We start from the raw sequence: 27,511 nt of genomic DNA, 5'->3' as shown, positions 1-27,511 counted from the left end.
CCAACCCTAACTTTTGATGCTACTGAGACAAAAGGCCCCCAGATCGGCCAGCCGCTTCCTTCCCTCTGCGCTCCCTGGGGTTCGATCCTCCTAGCTGCTGTACGGCCTCCCGCGTAGCCTGTTTCATATGATGGCGCTCTACGATCCGGCCCCAAGTAGCTGACCCCGAGTCTCGATCTTTCTTCGGTGCAGCTACCTGGGACCGGAAGGGAGCCAGTCCCCACTTCTCCGGCGGCCCTCGGTAGATCGCCACCGAGCCAAGACCAGAAACGCCACCCCCCATTCCCATTTGCTCATTTCTTCTTAGAAGGAATCTGCTTTGCCCCCTTCTTAGTGGGATCTTCCCCATTACGAAATTTGATCTTGGTGCCTCCCAGGGGTCTTGGCCAAGGTGGCTCCCACCACCCTTCTCTGAGGGGCAGCCAGGACACCGCAGGCACCTGCCCGGTGGCGGCGCCGGGGAGCCGGTGGCGAAGAGCTCTGCTCGCGCGGGGCTGCAGCTCGGCATCCCGTTTGTTGCCAAAAGGGAGCTTTTGTAGATCGCTCCTTGCCCTGCTGTCCTGAGCATGCCAAGGCAGCCCTCACAACGGCTGGGCAACCAACTGGCTGTGGGCCTCGGGCTTTGTACCAGAGAAATAGGTGCAGCCCCACCTCAGAAACCCCAAGAAGCTGCTCTCGGGGTGTCTTTCTCAGGACCTAGAGGGGGGCTTGTGGGGTCAAGAAGGAAACCACGCTGTGCCCTCCTGGGGCATGAAGGCCAAGAGCTTTCCTTTCTTCCTTCTCTGCATTTGGGGTTAGGAACAAGGGGGGAAGAGGGCTTTAGAGCCACATCTTTGCTCACTAAATATGGTTGACCTTGTGAATGCCTCAGTTGCCCCTCTTGGGGAAAGGGTTACTAGTTGCAGCCGAGAAACTCAGAGGGAGTTTCAAAGCCTTGGAACTTTTGAGACTTATGAAATGTTAAGGTGTGTGTGTGTGTGTGTGTGTGTGTGCATGTGCGTGTGTGTGTGTGTATTTGGGAGGAGGTGTTTTTTGAATCTTTAAGGGTACATTCTTAAGACCCCCCCCCCAAGACTGGCCCCAGTTCCCCCCAGCCTCCAAGCCTCATAAATCAAGTTAATCACCAACGCCACCGCCACCACCGTGGGGTCTCGCGCCCCCTGCCAGCAGGTTCCAGAGGCACTAGGAGACGGCCCGACCAGGCCGGGGGCAGAGTAACGCTGAGCGCTGATTGGTCGCTCTTGGCTCCACCCCTCCTCCGGTTTTGGCCCAAGAGAGCGGTGCAGCATCGCCAGCGCAGGGTAGGCGCTCTGGTGCTCGCGGAGGAAGCTCACATCCTCATGCGCACCGATCCTTCCGATCCTGCCTTTGGAGCAGCTAGACTGCCAACCTTGGCTGCTCCATCGGCCTGCTGCCCCTTACCTGCGATTGCATATGAACTTTTCTTCCTTCTTGCACGCCGTTGTCGTCGGAGTCGTCCAGATCGTCGTGGCGCTCGCGTGATGGCCTTCGTCCGTTTAGAGTAGTGTAGTTAGTTAGGGGCCATCGAAGAAGAAAGAAGACGCGAATAGTGCAGAGATGCTGGAGGTGGTCAGTTACTAAGCTAGAGTAAGATAGTGGAGCAAGACCAGCCAAACCTGTCCGGGGGCGCACGGTCGCCCAGAGGAGGTCGACTCGCCGGTGCTTACTATCGCGCCGAGCTCCCTCCACCGCTCACTCCGCCGAGGCGCGAGATTGCGGCGCGCAGCGCAGCGCACTGACTGCCGCGGGCTCCGCTGGGCGATTGCAGCCGAGTCCGTTTCTCGTCTAGCTGCCGCCGCGGCGACCGTTGCCTTGTCTTCCTCCCGGACGCTTGTGGTAAGTTGGGGCCCCGGACGGCATTGCTAGCCGAGACCCTAACGGTTTAGGCGGGGGGATGGGGTGGGGAGCGGGGCCAGGTCCCGGATGGTTGCAGCTTGCAGAACTGCCCTGGCCGGAGCGGGAGGTGGGGGGCGGGGGGAGGGAGGGACTCTGAACGCGCAGCTCCAGGAGACGCTGGGGTCTCTGGGAGGAGAGGGGGTCTTAGTGCCACGGGAGGGGCACCGAAGCCTCAAAGGAGGTTGGGTAGCAGGGACTAGAGACGAAGGCGCTTGGCGGGGGGGGGGGGGGGGGGGGGGCGCTCGAGAATCCAGCGCCCGGATTGCTGAGAGAAAAATGGGAGGCGGGCGTGGGGTCTCAAGAAGTGGAGAGCGGGGGGAGAGTGAACGTGGGTGTCTCCGTGTAGAGGTTCGGGCTGCGGAAGGTGCAACTGAATTGGGGGTACGGGCTACGTTTTTAAGAAAAGCGGATTTCGGGCAAGCGGGAGGGGGCACGAGGCTTGGAACAGTGGCAGCAGAGTGGGGAGAAAGATCCTCTATTATGTTCTCATTGAAAACCGACCCCGGTTTTCGGGGGGTCTAAGTGAACACCAGTAGCTCTGGGGAGATGAACACTGCGGATCTGTGTCTGGGTCTAACAGCTGTGGGCTGAATTCGAACAGCGCTGCTAATGGTCACGTAAGTTTAAGCTGAGAGTATAAGGGCATTCAACGAACCTTTTTATTAGTTTACCTAAGTCACTATATTTTGAAGACGATTGCGGAAAAGTCTCCTGCGCTGCCTCTTTTTCTGGTTCCTTTACTCACTTTAACCTGACGAGCAGTCTTAACAGTGTACCTCGGGATTGCTAAGCCTAAGAACAGGTTGCCGTTCCTGAAGCCACATAAAAGTTCGTCATTGCAAAAAATGTGTCTGCGTGTCTGTTTCTTTTTTGCGCCGTGCCCTTTGCCTTTTGCTTCCTGTTGGGTAGTAAGCGACTTGAGGTGACCAACATTTTATATTGTGTTCAAGACCCCTTTATTTTAGGCGACAGCACTCCTCTACTCAGATTCAGAGGGCGACATTTGGCACTTAGAGAATATCTAATTTGGTCGAGAATCACTGCCAGTACCACGCAGCTTCTTCATTAATATTTATCATCACAAGTCCCGTCCAAGGAAACCTCTGGCTGCCGAGCCACTAAGTGCATATGCCCCTCACCACGTACCTTTTAGGCAGGCTAACCGAGGGAACCTCACTGGGGGAGAGGGGGGCCTAGCACTTAGCTAAAATGATTAGGGTTGGGGGAGACACTGCTCAGTGAGTAACACATAATGGTGCAAAAGGACATCTGGATTCTAGAGTTTAAATTTTGATTAAGAAGTTTATCCACATAGCAGCCATTCTGACAAGCAAAATATGAACACGGTAGAAACAAGGTAGTTGACCACATATGTGTAGGCACAGTGAAAAGGGCCACGGCGGGGAGGGGGTGGGCATTTCTACCATGATCATTGCTTTTCTTTTGCAGTATTTAAGTCCCCCTGAATATCATCCTCTAAGAAGAGTATAATTTATTAATTTCTTTGCACCACGATACCTTGATCTTTGAGAGTTATCTCCCTACCGCCCCCCCACACACACACACACACCTCACCCCTGCCCCTGGTTACAGGAATTCTTTCCCGTATTTTGGGAAGGTGGGCTATAGAATACTTAATTAAATTTTTTATCCCTTAAGTATGCTCTTCTAATCCTCTGGGGGAGTAAATAAAATATTTATTTATTTCATCCACATAATTTTTTTCTTACTAGCTATTATCATCTACAGCAACAAGCCCAAGGTAAGTCCTGAAATTCCGAAGGTGGATAAGGCTTGTGATTGCAATGTCAAGGTAGGATCTGGGGTGCTTAAGCCAACACTGGCAGTGTTTTTCTATCTGCATAAAATAGAGTTATTAACCCTTCCTGTGCTTTCCTGAGTGGTCTATATCTAGAGCTGTCATGGATGAGGATGATGACATTTTCAGATAATAACATGACAGGCTTTGGTGCAGTATGAATTCATGGGAAGAGGGGTGAAAACTGACATTTTTGTGAACCTACTAGACGCCAGGCATGGAGCCAGGAGAATTGCATATATGCATTATTTCACATGGTCTTCATAATAAGCCTAGGATGAGGAAAATATTCCCATTTTACTGGTAACATTGGATTTTTTTTCCTTCCCATCTCTCAAGATATTCTTGTAGATTAATTTACGGCAACTGAATAAAAAATATTTATTTGTGCTTTCAAGACTACCTGGAGGAAAGATGTTTATTTTTTAACAATACAAGTAAAATCTTAAAAACCTAGCATCTCTGATATAATGTTGGGCTGATTCCACTAAAGGTTTAAGCAACATGGGTATTTCACCCCTAGCAGTTTACTGATAGTAGATTTCTGCTCTGGAAAATAAATTCTAAAATCATGGGAGATTTGCAGGATTATCACTACCATTTGGAATTTAATTATTTAGAAATGTTTCTGAATTTAGCTGGTGAATACCTATATCTGAATAATAATCTGAAGCCTGCATAAATTCTCAGTTATTTTACTATTCCATTTATTTCCTTCAAGTTACAGTTATTTCTCTCTACCTAAGGGACACACAAAAATTAAAACAAAATTTACGAGTGAGATTGTCAGAAACCAACATTAAGTATCTTTAGCTACACATATCCAATTGCTCAAGGCCTGAGATGGAAGAAGGTGGCTGGTTTCTGAGCCTTTAGGCAAATAAATCCTGAGTTACAATGGCTCTAGAAGCTTCAGACTATTTGTCCATTATCATCAAAGAACCTCTTACCACCCAATTCTTATAGAAGTAGAATACCTCACAAAATGAGAATATACAGTGCTTGTATTGAGATTATTTTAGTAGAGCATCTGGTAAAGACTAGTGTTGTCTAGTGGAGAAAAATATGTAAATTGGTACCACTAACAGCCTGGATAGCCATGAGCAAACTTGGAAAACTTGACTGTAAGTTAGAGTTAATAACATATATTATTGTAATATATGACATATATTAATATGTTATGCATTCACATAATAATATGTTAATCCTACATGATTATTAAGAAGCACATGGGTAGTAAGCATTTAAAAATTTTGTTATTGCACAAAGTCATATGTGTTTATTATTATTTATTTATCACTGATCCAGTATACCTATGTGATTTTATCTGCAACTTGTATACTCTTGAGTCTCAGAAACCTCCAGTCACCAGCACAATGAGTGTTCATTAAATTGATGCATCCATCGGTGGCTTTCTTCAACGCATTTTAAGGCCTCCTCGTACACTGACGACGTGGCTGCAAAACAGCCTTGTAATCTCCATTTTAAACAAGTAACGTTGAAACCCACCAAGAGGTTAAAATGCACTGTCATTTAGCGAGTCACAAGCAGATTTAATCTAATGCTCACCCGCAACAACTCTTTGGCAGTCATTTCTGACATTTTTATACACAAATGATAGAGTGAAAGCAGGAGTTTAAATAAGATGTACATGAGTTGGAATCTTAATTATGTTTTTTTTTCTCCCTGTCCCCAGCATCTTACTTCATCTCAGCTAATCCTTCCTCCCTTCAGCTGTGTGTAAGACTGTGCCGTCTGCAGTTTACTAAGATACTTGTTTATTACAATGTTGTACCTACAGTTGGCATTTCATAAAGTCAATCTTACTCATTAGGGTTAACTTCATTCATAGAGGACCACCTATACGCTCGAATTTGAGAAGCACTAGAAGGGCCTTCTGGCCCCCAGATTAGTAGCTTTCGTGGTTTTCCGCAGCACCTGAAATTCTATATTCAGGAATTTCCTGATTTAACCTTAGTCATTGTCTCCTTTGAATACAAACATCCACTTAGAGGGGTAATTTACCTTTGTCATTATCTATTAATAACTAAGCATACATTTATAGACAGCTGTCGAACAGCCTTTAGAACTGCAAGGTACAGCAGCCACCAGCCACATATGGCTAGTGAAATTTAAATTAACTGAAATTAAATAAAATTATAAACTTAATCTTTCTCACAGACCACACTTTAGCTACTCAAAAATCACAAATGGCTAGTGATTGTGCAGTGCAGATACAGACTACCTATTGGACAGTGCAGATACAGACTATCTCCATCACTGTAGAAAGTTCTTTTGGAAAGTAAGGATTTTCACTGCTTTTTCACTGAACACTTCCTTCACCTCCTTGCCTTAACCAGAATCTGTAATTTTCCTACTTGGACTATTCCTACAGAAGCTTTCCTGCTTTCTGACAGATCCCTCAAGTGGAGATACATTAATTCTTATCCTCTGCTTCTCCTCACTTCATGAGTCTTATTACTTTTCCATATGTAAGAGCTTAACATTATGGGTGAATCTCTACCAGTGCCATTTTTTTTTTAAGTTCCAACACATTAGAAACAGTCTCTTCTGTTGTTATTTAAATAATGTTTTACTGGTGCTTACAGCATTTCAACATTTCTTTCTTGTCTCTGCTGTCTATGCCTTCATTGACATTTTTGGCACCTGGTTCTTTCTTACTGTCCATTTTTAATCTTGCCACTCTCTAGAGACTCCATTATTTATGATTATTGCCAAATAACAGCCTAGCCTCATAATTCCTTGACCTCTTATTTTTCCATGGTCTTCAGGCCTGCTGACACACCTGAAATATGTCCCTTTCCAAAATTTTAAGTTCAGAAAGACTATGCTCAGGGGCAGCCTGGGTGGCTCAGCGATTTAGCACTGCCTTCTGCCCGGGGTGTGATCCTGGAGACCCGGGATCCAGATGGAGTCCCGCGATGGGCTCCCTGTGTGGAGCCTGCTTCTCCCTCTGCCTGTGTCTCTGCCTCTCTCTCAGTCTGTGTCTCTCATGAATAAATAAATAAATCTTTTAAAAAAAAGAAAAAAGAAAGACTATGCTCAGATTATGACACTCAGTAACCACCCATTCCCCACCTTTCTTTTGTACCTCCTCTTCAACCTCGTCAAGACTTGCCAGGCCCCCTCTTGGCTTCATTTTCTTCTTAGTCTGACCCTTATGCCAGTTACGATGTTCCTCATCATCACTCAATACTCAATACACTCCTCATTGCCCTTCCACTGCCCCGCCTTTTACCTTCATCCTTTTGGTTTAATCTGTCCTATTTCCTACTCTGATTGCTGAACACTACTGGAGAAAACTAACAAAACTACACATTTTACAGTCTCCTACGTCTTCTGGGCCCTCAATACTATTCAGCAATCCTTTTTACATACCAAGTTTACATGTTAACTCCCTTTCCTATACTCCTAGACACATGTTCCAAACTTTTACAACTCTTGCCAACTTTTGTATTCCATTCCTGTATCCCCTGAAAATTACTTTCAGTAATTTTACTTTCACAAAAACTAAGGAGATGTATAAGAAAGAAGTCATCTTTATTACCTTCTCTCTCCTCTACCTCTAGATATCTATGTATTACTTCTTTTGCTTTGCCTTGGAAAAATAAGAACCCCTGTTCTTCTCCAAAATTAACTTCTGTGTACTGGATCCTGCTTTTTTCTGTATCCTAAAGATCTCATCCATGATATAGTCTTCTCTTTTCTGCAATATCTTACATGCTCCCTGCCTTCCACATACAAACTTCTGTAATCTTCTTTATGTTGAAAAATGGGTCCTTTGTGACAGGCTACTGTTACTAATACATTTCCAATTAGTTATTAAAATAACCACACTTGCCTTCTAACCCATTTTCCATTAAGTGTTCTCATGAGCCTATTCCCCATCCCATCCCCAATGATAGTCCTCTATCAAAATTACTTTTGGCACATGAAAAAATGTTGAGGATATATAGGTGGTAAACAAAGGCCATTTCATCTGCCCTAAATCCTTACACATTTCTCATTATTCAGTGCAGGTGACTATAAGAACAAAATATCCTCTGATGGACAATAAGGGAGTAGATTTCTGATAAAAGGAGTGACCAACAGAAGAATCAGGATGGAGAGTTAGTTCAAGGCACCTTGGTGCATCCTGAACTACTGTACAAGGTGGCTAGCTGAGCCTGGGAAGAATGAAGGTGAAAGGTGAAGGTAGCCTTCCCAAGAAAATGAAGCAGCTTGATTGGGAGTGAGGAAGGGAGGGTGAACATTCAGAGTGGAATCAGTGTTATAATGCAGGATATGGGGGTGAGCTCAATACAAAAATTTTAAAAATAAAAATTAAACATTACTGAAACCAAAGGCAAGGTCAACTAATACCTAGAGAAGAGTAGCAACCACTACACTGACCAGAGTTCTTTTAATCTTTTCTTTTTTTCTAAAAAATGACTGTCTTTAAAGTCATTAGTGAATGCCTATGAGTAAATGTCACAGCGTTCACATTTTTTATAACTATATTTTAAACTCCCAGATCTCTCATTTTATCTCAATAGTCAAAGACTTAATACTTCCAGGTCCAGCTTCCTATAATCGAGGTAAGGAAGACCTGCCCAAGTTAGCAAGTAATTATTCTTCACAAAAGAGGTATGAAAGAAGATAGGAATAGCTGTTATTTATTAGAAATTACTGTGTATGACAGATTTATAAGAGATTCACCTCTATTCACATGTATAAGCTTCATAGTTACCCCATGAGAGGGTACAACTAATATCCACAATTTGCAGATGGGGAAACTGAGGTATCACAAAAAGATTAAATAATCCACTTAAACTAACTGAAACCAAGCTTGAAATGTAGCAGTTTTGATTCCAGAGAGACGATGCTGTTAAGCAGTAAACTCACTGCCTCCGTTTAGGAATTGGCTAATTTATCTTTAATGCTGTAGCCACTAGTCTTTGGATAGAGCAGATTTGCCTGTGAGCATGAGGATATTATTACTGACAGTGCCCATTAATCATTAATGTGCTGTTTGGCAAAGTAATAAGATAGGCATGTAACAGTTCATCTGGAGATTTGTTACCAAGAAAAAAGTAAAGTAAATGAGAAAGTCTTGTTAATGCTGAGGGACTGAGGGACAGGAAGCCTGAGTGAAGCTCAGGGGACTTAGAGAGATCATTTCAAGACTGAAATAAAATCAGGGAAATAATGCTGTTATGTACAAAGGATGACTAGGAAGAGTCACGACAGTGAGTTAGACACATAAGTGAGTGTGCTTTGTCCCATGTGTGACATCACAACAAAGGCCGTTCCAATTTAATCCTTTATATACAGTTGCCTATGTGGAATTCAAACAGGAAAATTGATATCCTGGAGATCTGAGATTGGAGGGAACAGAAGGATTGTTAAAGATGGTTTCTCATGTATCAGAGAGGACTGTCTGATCCCATTTGCCATGTAGTACCTTTCCACACTGGCATCAGGAGAAATAATTTGATAATCATGGCTTGGAAAAAAGGTACTGCTGAAAGTCTGTCAGTTTTTTAGTCTACTGATCTGAACTCAGGTAGAAAGACTGTATCCGAGTATAGTACTTATAGTTAATGAACAGTTGAAAAGAACACACAAAAAAAGTGTGTATGCTTAAAGGCTTTGTTTTTTATAAAGATTTTATTTATTTATTCATGAGAGACACAGAATGAGAGAGAGAGGCAGAGACACAGGCAGAGGGAGAAGCAGGCTCCCGGCGGAGAGCCCCATGTGGGACTTGATCCCGGGACTCCAGAATCACACCCTGAGCCAAAGGCAGATGCTCAACCGCTGAGCCACCAGGGCGTCCCAAGGCTTTGTTTTTTTAATTGGTGAAAAAAAACCTTTCCATTTACTACTTCCATTTTAATGACATAAAAACTGTGACTTGTAATTCAACAATGATTTATTGCTAGAAACAGGGAGCAAAATGCAGAAGTTCAGTACTGTGGGTGGTGCTCCCCCTCTAAGTTCTACCTGGTCTTCAAGTCTGGTTTAAGCCCCACCTCTTGCATAAAGCTTTTGCTGACTAGCCCACATATATGACAAATTCCTTGCCCATAGTAAGTTGCCGATTAACATACCTTGATTAATTGTATTGCTATATATATATATGTATATGTATATATATATAATATATATACTTATATATATTTATATAATATATATTATCAATCTATATCTACATCCATCCATCCATCCCTTCATCCATCCATCCCCCTAGGAATGTATGTTTCAATAGTTAAAGTGAAAGAAGAGAAAGAAAGAAATAGAGTAGAATTTCTAGCACACCTGCACAATAACATTTAAGAACTCAAAGCCTCTAACAAAATAACAGATTTCTCTGAAATGATGTTATGTCATCTCTTTCAACATATTTTCCAGCAATTAAGAAATTATTAATCTTAAACTAGTTTATAGCTAAAGCTTAGCCCTATAACATACAGTTTTATTTTTTTAGTTCAGAGTGAAATATATATAACTATAAATATATATAAATATTATATAAAATAGATGATAGTGGACAGATAGCTAGAAAGGAGAAAAAGAGACACTCCATTCTATTGGCCACATAGGTGTCTGGTAAAAGTCATGATCAGTGATTAGGATCAATTCCATATTCTGGCTGTAGAATTTTGGTTTTTAGCTTTTAATTAGTAGCCCCTCAAATGTCTACGCTCATTTTGTAGTATTGGTTGATGGTTCAGAGTGGAGCAGAATTTTTTCTTTTTAAAATAACAATTCCCAAAAGCCTTTGCAGCAAATAAATTTGTATACAAGAGTTTTATTGACTCATTTTTATAATGTGATAGGAAATCAGAGGTTACTATTAGTGAATTGCTATGAGTGACAAAATCAAGAATTTGTCAGGTTTTTTTAAAATCTTAGATTAGAAAAACAGTTAAAATTATTTTAATGCTTTGTGGTTTATAGATAGATTGTTCTGGAATTTTTTTTGTTTGGTTGATTAGTCACTGATTCCCAAGGGCCTAATAGCCCCATATCTTACATTATTAAATGTAATATCAGTCTAAAATAGATGCGGGGAGAAATTGATTACTTTAATCTTGGTGGAAGTAAAACAAGAAGGATCTGGTGTCTTGCCAATAAAATTTTTTTAAACCAAGTTTTAAGAAAGCACAAATGAGCTGGTTTCTCAATGGACTTATTTCTCTAGTCTTTCCACCATGCTTCTATTCCTATTTTTTAAATCACGATTAACAAATGGATAGAATTGATGAAGTATGGTAGAAATTATAAGCCCCAAAACTATTCATGGATACAATGACTCTCTTTCCCACTTTTTTTTAAAAGATTTTATTTATTTATTCATAAAAGACACAAAGAGGGAGAGGCACCGACACAGGCAGAGGGAGAAGCAGGCACCACGCAGGGAGCCAAACATGGGACTCTATCACGAGGATCACACCCAGAGCCTAAGGGGGAGCTAAACCTCTGAGCCACCGGGGCTGCCCCTCTTTCCCACTGTGGAAGATATCTTCTATTAGGATGGTTACTTCTTTTTCCTTTAAATTATTTTTATTGTGGTAAAGTACACATAACATAGAAGTTACCTCCTTAGCCATGTTTAAATGTACCATTCAGTAGCATTAAATACATTCCACAGTTGTACAGCGATCACCACCATCCATGTTTTTAACACTTTGCATCTTGTAAAACTGAAATTCTATATTCCTTAAACAATTTCTCCTCCACCCCAACCCCCGGCAACCACTGTTATACTTTCTGTCTAATACAATAACTCTTGCTCTCCAAAATCTTAAGTTAGCACATGCTGATTCATTACCTTGAATATTCATTACCTTCCTCTCATTGGATAATGGTCTACCTCAACTTTTCCTGCTTATACTACCAAACCTCAGCCAATTATTTTGTAAGTAGATTGACAAAATTCATGACCAATGTGTATCTGTCAAATTAGTCAACTACATAATGAAGGTGAATAAGAAACTTATAACAATTATGGAATTTCGGCAAGTATTTGTTGAGGGCCTACTGTATGCTTGACATTTCACTGGAGGTTAGAGAAGTGATACACATATTACACAGTATTTCCCTGAAGAAGCTAATAGTCTTGTGAGACCAAAAAGACAATTCCATATAATAATACAGTTCTGCAGGGTGCCTGAGTGGCTCAGTATCTGACTCTTGATATCAACTCAGATCATGATCTCAGGGTCATGAGATCAAGACTTGTGTCAGGCTCTGCACTGGGCATGGAACCTGCTTAAGATTCTCTCTCCCTATTCCTCTGCCTCTCCTCACCTGCTTGCGTTCTATCTCTAATAATAATAATAATAATAATAATAATAATAATAATACAGTTGTGCAATTTACGGTATAGACAACATCAACTTCTTCTCTTCCTACCTTCCCATTCAGGAAAAATGAAGGTAAAAAACGCAGCAGTTGCTTGTTCTGCTTGAGCCTCAGTTTCTACAACTATAAAATGAGAGGGTGTACTAGGTGATTTTTCTATAAGGATCCTTCAAACTTAACATTTTTGTTACAGACAAGAACGCAGAAACCACTGAAGTTAAATAACATACATCCCTAAGGTTACAAATCTGGAGGCATAAATTAGATGAATATATAGAATAGGAGAAAGAATATGGAGAAAACTCTCACAGATTTTGCCATTCAAATGAAAATAGTTAGAATTTAATAGTTAAAAACCTTGAAAACCTAAGAAGATAATATATTGTTATTAAAATAATTTGCTATTTTTTACCTTACTTTTTTTTTTAAATTTATTTATGTATGATAGTCACAGAGAGAGAGAGAGAGAGAGAGAGGCAGAGACACAGGCAGAGGGAGAAGCAGGCTCCATGCGCCGGGAGCCCGATGTGGGATTCGATCCCGGGTCTCCAGGATCGCGCCCTGGGCCAAAGGCAGGCGCCAAACCGCTGCGCCACCCAGGGATCCCTTTACCTTACTTTTGTACTTTTGGGTAAGTACAATTTTCAGAAAAGCAGCCAAATTTGTTCATATCTATAGTTGATATTCTGAGTCTCTTGATTCAGATGAAGCAACAAGACCAAATAAAAGTACATTTATTACTGTAGCACAATACAGAACACATTTATGGCAACACTTACATTGTTCAAAAAATACTCTAGCCCTCCTCTCACATTTCTTATTTTTTCATGAAAATCTAAAAAATGCTTGTACTTTCTGCCTTGGAGACATTCTTGGATCACCTTTCTCCATATATATTCAGTTAATTCCATCAATTTAAGTGTCTAAATTATTTTTACAAAATGCTTCTCAAAAGTTTCCCCTCTTTTCATTCCCATCCTGATTATAGAATCTTAGGGTTAGTGCCTTAAGGCTCACTTCAGATGACTCCCCATTGCGTGTTTGAACCCTGCACATCTCCCACATGCACCACAGTGCCACAGAATCATGCTACCCAACTTCTGGGCAAAGCAGATGTATGGTTAATAGCAATCAGATGCCAAGATAGCTGTCAAATGTCAAGGTGAAATAAAGAGACTGCAAAGTGGATTGTGAAATAATGAACTCCAGGTTACGGGTCATATTAGGAAATGATTGCAAACAGTCACATTCTTAATTTAGGGAAAGATGTACTGTTTTATTCAGGTGGGGCTATGGAGGAGACTTAGGGCATTATGCAGATTTTAAAGCCAAGACACAACATGTAAAATTTAAATATGTTATGATTTTGTATACGCAATGTAAAGGGACTACTGGTCATATCAAAAAATTATCTAGTTTGGGGCTCCTGAGTGTTAGTCAGTTAAGTGTCCACTCTTGATTTTAGCTCAGGTCATGATCACAGGGACCTGAGAGTGAGCCCTATGTCAAGCTCCGCACTCAGCAGGGAGTCTGCTTGAGATTCTCCCTCTCCTCTTGCCCCTCCCCTCAGCTCACACCTTCTATGTCTCTAAATAAATCTGTTAAAAAATATGATCTAGGTTGACACCCACATACATAAGACTATTAAAATTTGAATTTAAAATCTGAACAAAAATGGATATTATTAATTGTGCCACTTATGTGGCACTTAGCACATTGTCTTGTGTTTGGTTTTGTTTGTTTTTTGTTTTTTAGGTTTCAAGGTCTGTCGTCTATGTGCCAGGCACAGTGTTCAAGGTCTTATACACATCATCTCCCTTTTTAATTTGAGTCTTATCTTTCTTATTGGATTATGAATTCACAGAGGACAAAATTATATACTATTCATGTTTATACCTCCACCCCAACTACCCTTCTCACACATCGTTACACATTGTGGGTTCTTTCAATATATATTTGCTGAATAATTAATATTCAAATCACAGGAGCACTGTGGGGAATGGTTTTTAGAGTACAAATTTAGAGTTAAATGACTTGCATTCTAGTCTTTTATAAGCCTCCATGGTCTCACCTGTTAAAAAAGTAAATCAGATGAATGGTTTACTAAGGTCATTTCCAATGCTACAATCTATGAAAATACCAGCAGTTTTGTAGTTCTGAAAATCCACTTCCAATAATAATGCTCGCATAGTTGACTTTTATAGTCTAGGAGATAATTGTCATAACTCTGCTTCAACTACTTAAGAATTCCTTAAACAATCTAAAGCCAAACCTCACTTAGGAGCTTGAGCTTGCCCTTTCTCTTTCACTCCAGGGCCTAAATTGAAATGACTTAGTGTTTAAAGATCACTAAATGAGTGGAAATGTCCCTTCTTGTCGTCTTTTATTACTTAAAGCAAATTTAAGACATCACTGGCTCTCAATCACAAATTAAACATAACCATTTACAGGGAGTTTAAATTAAACTGTCTGAAGCTACAGTCCCTCCCCAAGAAGTCATTAATATCTTGCTGAAAATCAGTGTTGTCATTGCTTTAGTTTATGACTGAGTTTCATGATTACAAAGTGTCTTTTCCTTTAATATATTCCTAGATGTAATTGGGTACATAAGCTCTATAAAGAGCTTCAAAAGAAAAGGACATTTGTGAGCAGATACTCATCTCAAGGCCTTTAATTACATTTCATATTATCCTTTTCCCCCATATCAGAACCTTTGTTTTTGGAGGAGTATTCAATTTACTGTATCTGTGTTCAGAACTCTTGAGTCTTTGAGAGTGGCCCCAAATGGTCGGAAAAAGAATAGGAAAGGTCATTTATAGCTTGTTCCAAACTCTTTTCTGTGTTATATTTTTATTTCTATTTACTTTCTCCTGAAAATCATATCTAGCTTCTTTATTACCATCTTTAGTGAATCTAAAGATACACCATTTATGTTGACATAAAGTACTTTTAAAGGAATTATTCAAACTTTGGTCCTCCCTTAAGCCTACCCTAGATTTAGCTGAATAATCATGTAGATTATTAATACGTGATTGATAATCATGTATTTCTATCATCATCACTTTAAAAATATTTTTTGAAGCTTAATTACACCAACATTGCAAAAAAATGGCAGAGAATATACCATTTATTCTTGGAGTCACAGAACTGTCAAGTTACTATTTAATGAATATTTTTTGTTTGTTATGGTTCCTACCATGGAGGAACTTACATTTTATTGGCAAGAGGAAATATATACATACACCATCAGGTGTTCTTCAGACAGCTGAAAATATGATGTTGGATTTCTGGAGACAGATCAAGCCTAGAGGTAAAAGAATTTGGACCAACCCATACTATTCTGGCTTAGCTGAATTTCAGAAATTTCCAAGGGAGAGAAGGTTGTAGAGAGAAAAGAACAGAGGTCCAAATAGTAAACACTGATTACATAAAGCTTTGGGGAATATCTAAGAGTCATATTTTTCTCAGATTCTTCAACATGAAACACTCTGATTTTCTCCCTCAACTTTATACATTATTACATTCAATTATTGCTAAGGTTCTGTTTAACAGTACATTTGACTGAGTACTCCAAGGCCTCCCAGGAGAGGAAACAACACTAAAGTTGTGATCTCCAGTAATTTGGAGTCCAGTTGGAGATCCAATATCTGAATGCTACATAAAGAATTTGGGGAAAATAAATTAAATTAAATATAGAGAAAGTTCAGAGGACAGAGCAGACAAAAAATAAATTATATGGGATTAAACTACTGATATAAAAACTTTTTTGTCCCAAAGCCCAAAGAAGGACTATGAATTTGGATAAACTTTCTCAGGTGCCTTGTTCCGTATTGTCTAAAGATATCATGAACAAATCTCTTTTTAACTGACTCACAGAACTTTTCAGATGCATAATATTTTTGCAAAAACAAAAACAAAAACAACTCCATGAGTCTGGAATCATCCATGCTCAATCTTGTTGCTCTTAACTTACTTAAAAAATAAATACTTAAAAATAAATTAGCAAACATGAGTTCAGCACCTTCTGTTTGTCCAGTAAGGGATTAAGCTAGTTCAAACAATGCAAGTGGAAATAGTAAGATTCTTACAAGTAGGAGTCATATGAATTATTTCTTACTAGCAAGCCCTTAGATACCTGAATTATACCCTGCAAGAAAGTAAATGATGAGCTGTAGATTTAACTCTCAGATAAAATCAGTTGTCTGAATATCAAGTGATTATTAATTCTCGATACCAAAAGAGTCATTAATAATTATTAGATAATTTATAAAGCTTGATATTTTTAGGAAAGTACTTAGCAAAGTACTTCACAATTCGAAAATACAAGGATGACATTAGGAAAGCATTAACACATTAGGTACTAAGCATTTTATTTTATTTTATTTTTTTATTTTTTTACTAAGCATTTTAGTAAAGCAATAGAAACTAAGTATACTGATAACATTTATAACAGACTTACTATTGCTTGCGTCCCAGCGATAAATAAATTAAGGCTTAGAGGGGGCCCCTGACTTGTTCCAGGTCCCACACCTAATTATTTATTGGCAAAGCTTTACAAAGAGAACCACATCTCTTAAATCTGAAATCAGGTTCTTTTCCACTATGGTCTACTGCCTCTTGAAGGCTATGTGGCATAGTAAATAAAAGCCCTTAAAATTTTGACTACATCGTACTGTCTTTGAGAATCACATCATGCTTCATGCTTTATTCACTCAAAATAAACAGAAACTGAATTTATAGTTTATTGGTTTCGATAATCAGAAAATTAGTATGTGCATACTTTCAAGATTATGACTTTTATTCTTACTGACATAGGTAAAAGATTCTATGTGTATATGATATATGACTCACAACAAGAGAAAAAGAATCATGTAAAAGACAAATAAGAGTACTTTTTGAGGTTCAAATTAGATGACTGACCAGTTGACAGGCTGTGTGCATTTATTTATGTTAGCCTTTATGTTTTAATTTGCTAGAGCAATTGAAATCTGAAACAGCACAAGGCTGGATGATTCCTTTCTATAAATTACATCTCTTGAAATGTACAAATGCAAGCATGAGTCACCAGCTACAGAATTCCAGCTTTAACCCATTATGTTATTTTTATAAGGAAACAAACCGGTGACCTTCATATGGTTTTAAGGACAATGAATTTGTGAATTACAGAGTATGGGAAAGATGTGATCATAACACAATCAAATGAGTTCAATGGTATGATCTAAAAGGTAAAAAAAAAAATAAAGTACATTTTATAGAATGAAGTCTGTTTACTTCTGTGATTCTTCTTCCATTATTCACTTCCATGTATGCCTTGCATATACTGGATTGATTTGAAACCAAATTGAAACATTCATATATCTCGTAAGCAAATTTTAAGCAGTTAACTTTCATTTGGGAGTTCCCCGGGCAGAAACAGTAACCAGAAGGAAAATGCATAGCCCAAAAAAATCTGCAATGTAGGTTTTGTTGATTGATTTCAGTTTTCTCTTGATTTAACCTTTTGTCAGAATTTTTAAACTATAATGTTACTGCCATTGTTACTTTTAAACTATAGTGTTACTAGAATTGTTACTTATATTTACCATTCCATCTAGTAAATACAGAGCAGAACCTCTGAGTCAGGATGTGGTTCAGGAAAGAAGTTGCCAGGTACCTCTCCTAAAAAGAGAAGAAGGAAAAGAAATTAACAAATATTGAGCCCCACCCACATCCTAGTCCCCGCTTTGACAAAGTACGTATATCCCTCATGTAATTTTTACAACAGCCCTAATAAATAGTATATGGAGACACAGAGAATTTAAGCCACATGCCCAAACACAGAGCTAACGCAAGATGCAGCCAGGAATCAAGCCCAAGGCTGTTTCACTACAGAGGTTGGGTAAACTTTTTCCATGGTACCTTGAATTAACGGCCTTAAGTTTTAAAAATATGCGAAGTGCTCACGCTCAAAATATCCTATCAGTGTAGCATTTACTCAGTCACTGACAACGTTTGCAAAGAACTAAATAGATGGAAAACAAGTCAGGAGGCACCAGCCATATATCAACTTCTACAAATCAAGTATGTGTATTTTCAAAGATTTCAGTTTATTTTTAGTGGTGAGGAATAATTATTTACTAATAGGAATAAAGATGGAAAACGCGTGCAAAATGTTATCTAATAATAGTAATTGGCAATGAAATAGGAAAATGGTAGAAATGAATTATAATATTAAAAAACTGACACAGTTTTTAAGTAGAGGTCTTTGTGATTAAGAACATTTGGAGTATGTAAAGGAAAAAAAATAAAGCTTTTGAAGAAGGAGTTTAAGATTAAATGATGAGTATTATTATATTTGGTCACTATTAGTTAATATTGTTATCTAGATACTCTTTACCAAACAGTAAGCAAGTTTTCTAAGCTTAGTTTGGGGAATAGTTTGAAGAGCAGTTTAAATAGTTTTTAGGATCTGAGCATTCTCGTTTATGAAGATAATAATTTGTACCTTGCAATATTGTTCTAAGAATGTAATGTACAATGTACACATGGAAGTTAACACATGATAAACTCTCAATAAATGTTAAAAAAAAAAGACCAGACAAATTTACTTTAAGCTCCCCCAAATCACATTTACTAGGGGAAAAATAAAGCAGTCATAATAACACAGGAAACATTTGAGTACAGATTCCATGACATTCCATTCTGCTCTTATAGCTTCATAACGTAAGTGCTTCTCTTTTCATCTAATTTCATATATAAGTTATATATTCTCGTAATTCAGCAAGCTTAAGTTTAAACATGGCATCTGCATTTTAAATGCAAAGCATATTAATGTCAATGTTTAAAGCTCCCATTTCATGTCTGTCTATAACTTCAAAATATTTTCTTTTGGTATATTGATAATATGTTTTGTACTGAGTTTTTCCTGTAATTTTTACAGTGAAGCCTGTCACTTCCAGTTGAGTAAATATTGTGACTAAATGGTTTTTAATAAAAATAAAGTATACCAAACAAATCCACCTGTGATCTCAGAATATTTTAAGAACCAGTTTCCAAATGCTATTCAGAGCAAAAGCCTATAGAGTATTCAGAATCTGTCACACTAGTTTTTAACTGAATTCTGATTTTGTTGGCTTTAAAAAAAGTTAATGAAAATCACAGGTTGTACATATGCCAGTATAATTTAAATACAAAGAGGGCTGAGATGAAGCTATAAGCTTGCATGACGGGGTATACAACTCCCCCAAATAACCTGTTATGAATATCAACTGTGAATGGGGGAGCTAAAATGAAGTTTTGAACACAATTTTTGCCAAACATAAAGTATAGAGCTTCTACTTGTCATTTATTGGATTCTTAGAGACATGGTACTTTCTCCACCAGAGAAGTCACTGGAATGTATGATTTGGTGTAAAGATCAATGATTTAGAAAGAGCCATCTCAAGATGCCTGGGTGGCTCAGCGGTTGAGCATCTGACTTTGGCTCAGGGTGTGATCCTGCAGTCTTGGGATCTAGTCCTGCTTTGGGCTCGCTGCATGGAGCCTGCTTCTCCCTTTGCCTCTGCCTTTCTGTGTTTCTCATGAATAAATAAATAAAATATTTATATAAATAAATAAATAAATAAATAAAGTCATCTCAAATAGAAAAGTTTACATCATTTTGATTATACATAAACACTGAATATTTGCTGATGTGAGGTAGAGGCCAGATAAAAATTGACCTTTGAGTCTATCTTATTCAATTAAAAATATTTCATAGTGTTTCAGTTGTCTTACTATTTTGTCATAGTTTAGGTTTTTTTTTTTTTTTTAACATTCTGCCCCAGCTTCCATATGCTACAAAATGTTGACACATTTTGTTTACACATACAGAGCTTAAGGTAGTAGCATTATTATTTTTAAATGAAATCCTGGCCTTTTATGATTCTTAGATGTATAAATGTTATAGTATCACACGATTATTATGTGAAATTAATGTATTTCCCAGTATATTTTTAACAGTACAATCAACCTTTCAAAGTTATTTTAAGATCTGATTTTTCATGAAAGTAATGGATTCAACCCCAAATCTTTTTTAACAGTTTTATTGAGATATAATTCGCATGCTATTCAAGTTGCCATTTTAAAGTATACAATTCAATGGTTTCTAGTATACTCACAGAGCCGTATAACCATTGCCATGATTTAGAATGTTTTCATCATCCTCAAAAGAAACCCTGTGTACATGTACATGACTACATGTCACTCCTGACTACCTTACCTTCCCCACCCCCCTCCCCAGACCCTTTCCAGCTCTAGCCAACCAGAAAACCTTTCTGTCTCTATAGATTTGCTTATTCTGGAACCTGCAGACTTTTGAAAGATGTACTTGTTGGGAATGTCAGAGAGGTTGTCTTATGCTAAGAGGAGTTGACAAATAAAAGAAAATCTGTGGTTAGTAATATGGTTTTGATTAGTCTGGGCAAATCCTTAATTTCTTCTACACTTCTGAATGTAATAAAATTTTGTATCTTACTCTCTATCATCTATATTTTAGTATCGTAAAATCAATAAAAAGGAAGACATGCTCAAAGCACTTCTGTTCAAAATCATTCGATTTCAGAAAACTTTAGTTTCAAGCTCAGTAAAGTTCCATTTCTAGTCCATTTCTTTCTTTTTCACCATTGTATCCAATCAACACTTGCCAAACTTGACTATCCTTTCCAGAAAGGACTCATTTACATCAGAAAAGTTTTAGGTATGTGCTATTTGCCATTGAATGCCCTAAGAAACAGCTTGCCATCTGTTTTTATTTTTTTCCTAAGTCTCTAATATGGAACACTTCTTAAAATCACACCTATTCAGAGGATTTTTATGAAGGCAAAATTGTCTTTCATTCTGATTGGCTTTGCATTATTCTTTTACAATGATGGTATAGCCATAGCCTAACACATTAGTAGGAACTCTCAACTGGTATCCATTTTAGCTGCCAATGTCAAAAAAAAAAAAAAATTTTTTTAAGGACATGAAACCTGAATATAAAAACTGGGGCCTTCTACCCAAAATATGATATTATTTAATATGCTTCCCATTTAAAGCAATCTCATAATATCTAATAACATATATAAATAGATCCTATTTACATCCCCAAATGCATGCTTTAATCTTCTGAAGCATATATGCTTTATACATTATACAAAATAACCATTTTTGTTATTTGCATTGCACTAAATACAAGGATGTAATAGACAATGCACTATCTTGTATTTGAAAGCTTTTCCAGTGATTTTTGTCTCTTGTAATTCCTCCTCTGGCTTGCCATGTTCTGTTGGACTTGGGATTTGCTCTTCCGAGTGTGACCAATAGCCCACTCCATTGCTTTCTTTGACACAATACAGTAGGTTTAAAAGGCAGTATCACATTAGACAAATCTTTGTCTAGTATACTAGACATCAGAAAATTCAATGCACTTGAAGAGAAATTTAAGAAAATTTAAACGAAGAAATCAACAGGATAAGGCAAGGTGGTATGTGTGCTTTAAATAGTCTATTAATAAGACTCAGTGAAAGACTGAAAAAAAAATGTTTTGAACAAAGGGTAGAAGAAATACAAAAGGAGAAGAGCATACCTTATGGTCCCATTTATATGAACTTCTAGAACTGGCAAAAATCATCTAAAGTGATTGAAGTAAGAAAATGGTTGCTTTGGGTTTGTGGGGGGTGCCCATAAAGGAACAGAAGGACTGAAACATTCTACGCCTTTATTGGCATAGGGACTACACACGTATGTATTATCTTCATCAAAACCGGTCAAACTATATTTGGAACATGTACATTTTATTATATGTGAGTCATACTTCATTACAGTAGATTTTGTAGAAGTCAAAGTAGTCAGTAAAGAGTGACCATTGTGTTTGAATGTGATCGTATTTTAATCCTGAATGAAAGATGACCTCCGTCTTTTTAAATATGAAATATCCATGCCATTCCAAAGGAGTACATTAATCTCTTTTGTAATGTATTCCCTCTGCTCAGGATTGAGTACTGGCATTTTAATGATGACTCTTAGCCACAGTAAGATAGGCATTTCTTTGATAGGCTGCTTTAAATGCCTGCTTTTTCCCTGTAATTTCAGCTGAAGAGAAATAAAGCAGCAAACTTATCCATTAAATCTTCACAGGATTCTTGACCTTTAAAGCACAATTTTGAACTGAAACTACTGTTTTATAATATTCTTTCTGAGGGTAGGCTGAAAGCAAAATAAAAATAATTTCTGTACAAAAAGTAAGATAAAACCTGTCTTGAACATTCACAAAATTACCCTTAATGTCACTTTAAAAATCAGTTATAAATAGCACTGGAAGTAATATGATTACAGGTGTGAAATTGAAAGACAGTGTATGCACTGTTTTTGTAGGAAATAATGACATAATGTTGGGATTAGTAAGTAGATATAGGTTGTGACCATCTTTCTTCTCTATCTGGAGTCACTAGCCTACAAATGAGAAAAACTTATGAAAGTCATGTGAGAATTTTAAAGGTAACAGTTCAGTAAGATAACAGTTCAGTACTATATGTTGACAAGTTGAATTTAAATAAAATATTTAAAAAACAGTTCAGTAAGATTGATAGAAACTGGAAATGACAAGATATTGATAATAAAATCTATCTCAGATTTATTTCTAAATAACTGAAAGAAAAAGATTGAGAATATATGGTAGATGCAAAATATTATTGTAAAGGGTGCTATGGGATCCCTGGGTGGCGCAGCGGTTTGGCGCCTGCCTTTGGCCCAGGGCGCGATCCTGGAGACCCGGGATCGAATCCCACATCAGGCTCCCGGTGCATGGAGCCTGCTTCTCCCTCTGCCTGTGTCTCTGCCTCTCTCTCTCTCTCTCTCTCTATCATAAATAAATAAAAAAATAAAATAAAATAAAGGGTGCTATGGCAGTGAGGCAGAGGCAATGGCTAAAGAGAGAGACAGAAATTGAAAAAAGTTTTAATTTTGCCTAGTGTGTTCCAGACTTCTTCAAAATTAATTAAAATTTTAGAAATGTACATGAAAATGTGGGGAATGCCAGAAAATATATTTTAGGTTGATAGATCTAGAAGTCATTTTTTAAACGATAAGATTGATTTTTTTTAATAAAGGAGTAGAAATGCTTGTATTACATCTCAATTCTCCTGCCAAGAGGGTGTGGAAACCCACAATAAATTAATCCTTCATGAATAAATGGCACAATCACAGTCATAGCTCACATTGTTCTGACTGCAATCATCACAGTTAACCACTAGGGGGCTGTAATTCCATTGACAGCAGTTCTCTGACCACAAATGTCTTATTCCCTGCAAGAGCACTTCTACAGTTAGGTAAAATTAAGTGGGAGCTACAGCAGGTAGAACAGCTCATTGCTATGTACTGAAATGATTTCATGCTTTTCTGCAATTATATATTTAATTTTTATTGTACAGAGAATAGCTTGGCCATTTGCTGCTTCAGCTAGCATGGAGTCTCATCATTGCTCAAAAATTATTAACTTTGTACCTCTGCTTCTTGAAATATACTAGTGGAACCAGTCTTATATCCTTTTTCATGAAGAAATTACTTTTATTTTTATTTTTTATTATTTTTATTTACTATAGATCCTCCTATCATTTCATGAAGAGGTGCTTTCACATATTTATTTCATAAATCTTTGTATTATTTAGAGCTATAGGAGAGAAAAAAATGCCAGAGCAAATTTATAATATCAAATGTGTTTTCTGATATTTATATTAAAATAACAGCTTTTACCCATGTTGTTTTTCACTAATTTGAAATCAGAACTACTTTTTCTTTACTTTTATTTACTCTTTCTTTGCTCTTTCATTATAGGAATGAAAAATATAACAATTTTCTGTTATAGTCTGTTATCTCTTGAATAAGAGCATAGTCACATTAAAATATTTAAATTGTGACTTTAAAATTTATTGCATGAGTATTTGATATTATGCCTCAAATATGTTACCTTATATTGATAAATTTGTGAGCTAAGAAAATATTTTAATGTCTTCAAATAGTATAATTAATATTTATTACATATTTCTTATAACTTTAATGGTCTTTACATTGCTTGATTTTATTTACTTGGATGAAAGGAAGAATTAATTTTGTAGGGGAGGAAAAACCTTTCCTCTACCCTGTTGGATTCTATACCTGAGAACTGCAAATTAAACTGACAAATGAGAGATTAACAGGAGGGATCCCTGGGTGGCGCAGCGGTTTAGCACCTGCCTTTGGCCCAGGGTGCGATCCTGGAGACTCGGGATCGAATCCCACGTCGGGCTCCCGGTGCATGGAGCCTGCTTCTCCCTCTGCCTATGTCTCTGCCTCTCTCTCTCTCTCTCTGTGACTATCATAAATAAATTTTTTAAAAAATTTAAAAAAAAAGAGTGAGAGATTAACAGGAGAAAAAGTTTCTTTCATATACATATGGAGCCAACAACAACAACAAAAAAGCAGCTGGCTTGTTTAATTGTAAATTTAAAGACTTCTATAACTAACTTAGTGGGGAAAAGGGAGGAGTTAGGAACAACTTCTCTGGGATAAACAAATAGGTTTCTTTAGAAAAGATAGATGGGTTTTTAAGAGAACAGACGAGATTAGTTTGTGATAGTGTTTGTCTCTACAGGTATAGGTATGAGTGGTCTTTCCATCTTCTACAGAGCCATAGAGTTCTACGGAGAGAGGATTTCTGATAGCCTCACTTCTCAGAAATTGCAGCTTTTATTCAATAAAAGACGCTCAGAGGAGGCTTTCTTTTTCTCTATATGTTGAATCTCAAAATGTCTTTAACTTAAAATAATCTTTATACAAACCCTGGGGTTCTGAGTGGGTTCCCACAGATTTATATTTTAAGAAAATATGTGTATTTAAAATTTTTGACCATGTTTTATGTGTTTTAGGAAATTTCTTATGTTTAAAACATGTTAAATATTAATGTTCTTACAGCAAATTTCTTTGTCCTACAAAAATGTAACTAGCTAATATTTGTAATAATTTTGTTTTCAAATCACAAAATAAATATCAATTGATACTTTTAAAATAATTGATATGAAATGGTGATTTTTCAAATTTCCCTTTCCACCTTCTAGTATCGTTTTGTACCTATGGGTAAAAAACAATTTAATAATTCTGGTTTGTAATGATTTTATGTGAAATAATGTTTTAACTTGATATTTAAATCATAATTTTGCCAGTTCATTTACAATGCTTACTGATATTTTACTTTCTCTTTAAGCTGCTGTACTGATGTTTGGAGATTTTTTACATTAATTTTATATAAATGAAACTGTCTTCTGGTGCTTATAGATATCAGCTTCATTGCTATTCAGTTATGTTTTATACATAAATAGTGTAAATAGTTATCCTAAACTGCTTTTTTCTTATAGAGTTCTCATTGCATTTTTCTAAATGTTTGTTTTCAGGGATATCATCCAATATCCATGAGCATCTATAGGCCAATGATTGCCATCCTTCAAAAATAATTGTAAGTATACCTATAAACATGCTCCAGGACTCTCATTTTGCTGTAATATTCAACAATTATAGTCAGGGGATTCCTATTATTTTGGTAATGTGGACCTATTCCTGAACTAAAAAAAAAAAAATTTCCATTAGTCACTTACCATATCTGGAAAAGAAAATTATTTAATTGATACACAACATTTTAGTGGAACCTAATAAAAAAAAACAAAAACAAAAAACCTTAGCCCATTTTATTACCAAATAATGTGTTAAGCAGACAACCTTTCCAAAGTTTTTAATCACCACCCTGACTTTATATTAAATAAATATCAAATAAAGTAGCATAAATAAGAACAATTAGACTAGTGAAGACAAAATATGAATTTGAAGTTTTCTCTTGCAGAAACAAACTCCTGTCTGAGATTAGGCCATAGAAAATCCAGCTACTGTGGGGTGTCTGGGTGGCTTAGTCTGTTAAGTGTCTGCCTTCTGCTCAGGTCATGATCTTGGGGTCCTGGCATCGGGCTCTCTGCTCAGTGGGGAGCCTGCTTCTATCTCTTCTTCTGCCTGCTTGTGCTCTCTCTATCCCTCTCTCTGTGTCAAATAAATAAATAAATAAATAAATAAATAAATAAAATCTTTACAAAAAAGTTAAAAAAGGCAAATCCAGCTATTGTTCTCCTATCACAAATTTTTGAGAGTGAAATCCATAAAAATATTCTTGATGGATGGACCTAAAAATCTCAGAAAGAGTAGAATGGGAGACTGAGAACTTTGTTTCTCAAAAAAGGGTATCAAGTTATAAATGTCAAAAAACACTGATTTAGGGAATAGACCACTCTGCATTCTATAGGTTTCCTAAGCATGTTATTACCAGTTAGGCAAAGTAGGCCAAAATTAGGTCCCTTATTTTAAGTTCCAGACTACACACAGACTAATTCTCAATTAAATTTCTGATTGTTCCCAAAGTCATACACATGTATTTAACCGCACAAAATGTTTTTAGAATGGTAGTGCTGGAAGAAAAACTGATAATGATCATAGAGGTTAACTTACTTTTACAGTGAAATTTTAACACTCTTTTAGTATGAAATGAATATATATTCATTACATAAAAATTAAATAGTACAAAATAAAGTGGAAAAAGGAAGTCTATCGAAATTGAAAAGAGGTTAGAGATGGGATATGGCTGGGAATGTCTGCTGAACATATTATTACTGATCGAAAAATAGAAGAAGAAAACAGAGCCTGTACCTCAAGACAGTTGCACCAAAATGGCTACATTAAAATATACCATAGTCAAAATGGTCAACATCAAATTGTCCTGTTTTGTAATTTGATGACTCACCATTTAAGATGATGACAAAGGTTACACTTCCTTTGTTTAATATATATTAAAAAAATTCTTGATGCTATAGGCAGCTTTCCATAACAGAAACATGAAATTCAAAAGGTGTAAAATATAAAATCTTTAAGAGTCCAAGCAGCTGTCCTGAGAGTACATGGGAAGTCACTCATTATACTTTTGTGAAGATCCAAGTTTTCCCACAGATGTTTTCACGGCATTGATGAGATAGGTTAATGTGGGCACACAGGTAAGTTTACACTCTCAAGCTACAGATGGTGCCTACTCACACAGAGACCACCTCATATATATCAATGGCATCATAAGGAAGTAATGACAGTACAAGCTAGTAAAAACCAAGGTCAGCCTTAGTAGAACGTGACGTAAGCCGATTTCATCTTTAGTGTCTCCCTTTCAGCGCTGGTCTGTCCTTACCATATTGTCTCCATATTACGAGAGCTCCTTGTTCTTCCTCAAGCCCTGGGCCCACCTTGGTACATATGCCTGTTGACACCTTGTTTTTATCCAGCCATTAATTGGAAAAGATTTGATACACAAATTCATCCTAGGGTGGCAATATCTAACAAGTCCTACCC

The 27,511-nt window shown here is 37.4% G+C and overlaps 1 protein-coding gene across 1 annotated transcript in view; it reads left to right on the top strand.

The window, feature by feature from the left end:
• The first annotated feature begins 1,288 nt into the window (after positions 1-1,288).
• Positions 1,289-27,511, top strand: part of HTR2C (5-hydroxytryptamine receptor 2C) — a 302,228-nt gene continuing 276,005 nt past the window's right edge. The window contains exons 1-2 of the mRNA XM_072815412.1: positions 1,289-1,857; positions 25,531-25,592. The gene's annotated coding sequence lies outside the window, so the exon portion shown is untranslated. The remainder of the gene's footprint in view (positions 1,858-25,530; positions 25,593-27,511) is intronic.

Source organism: Canis lupus, chromosome X (genome assembly GCF_048164855.1).
Source record: "Canis lupus baileyi chromosome X, mCanLup2.hap1, whole genome shotgun sequence".
NCBI lineage: Eukaryota > Metazoa > Chordata > Mammalia > Carnivora > Canidae > Canis > Canis lupus.
The sequence above is the reverse complement of the archived record's forward strand: the minus strand, read 5'-3'. Positions and strand labels throughout refer to the sequence as shown.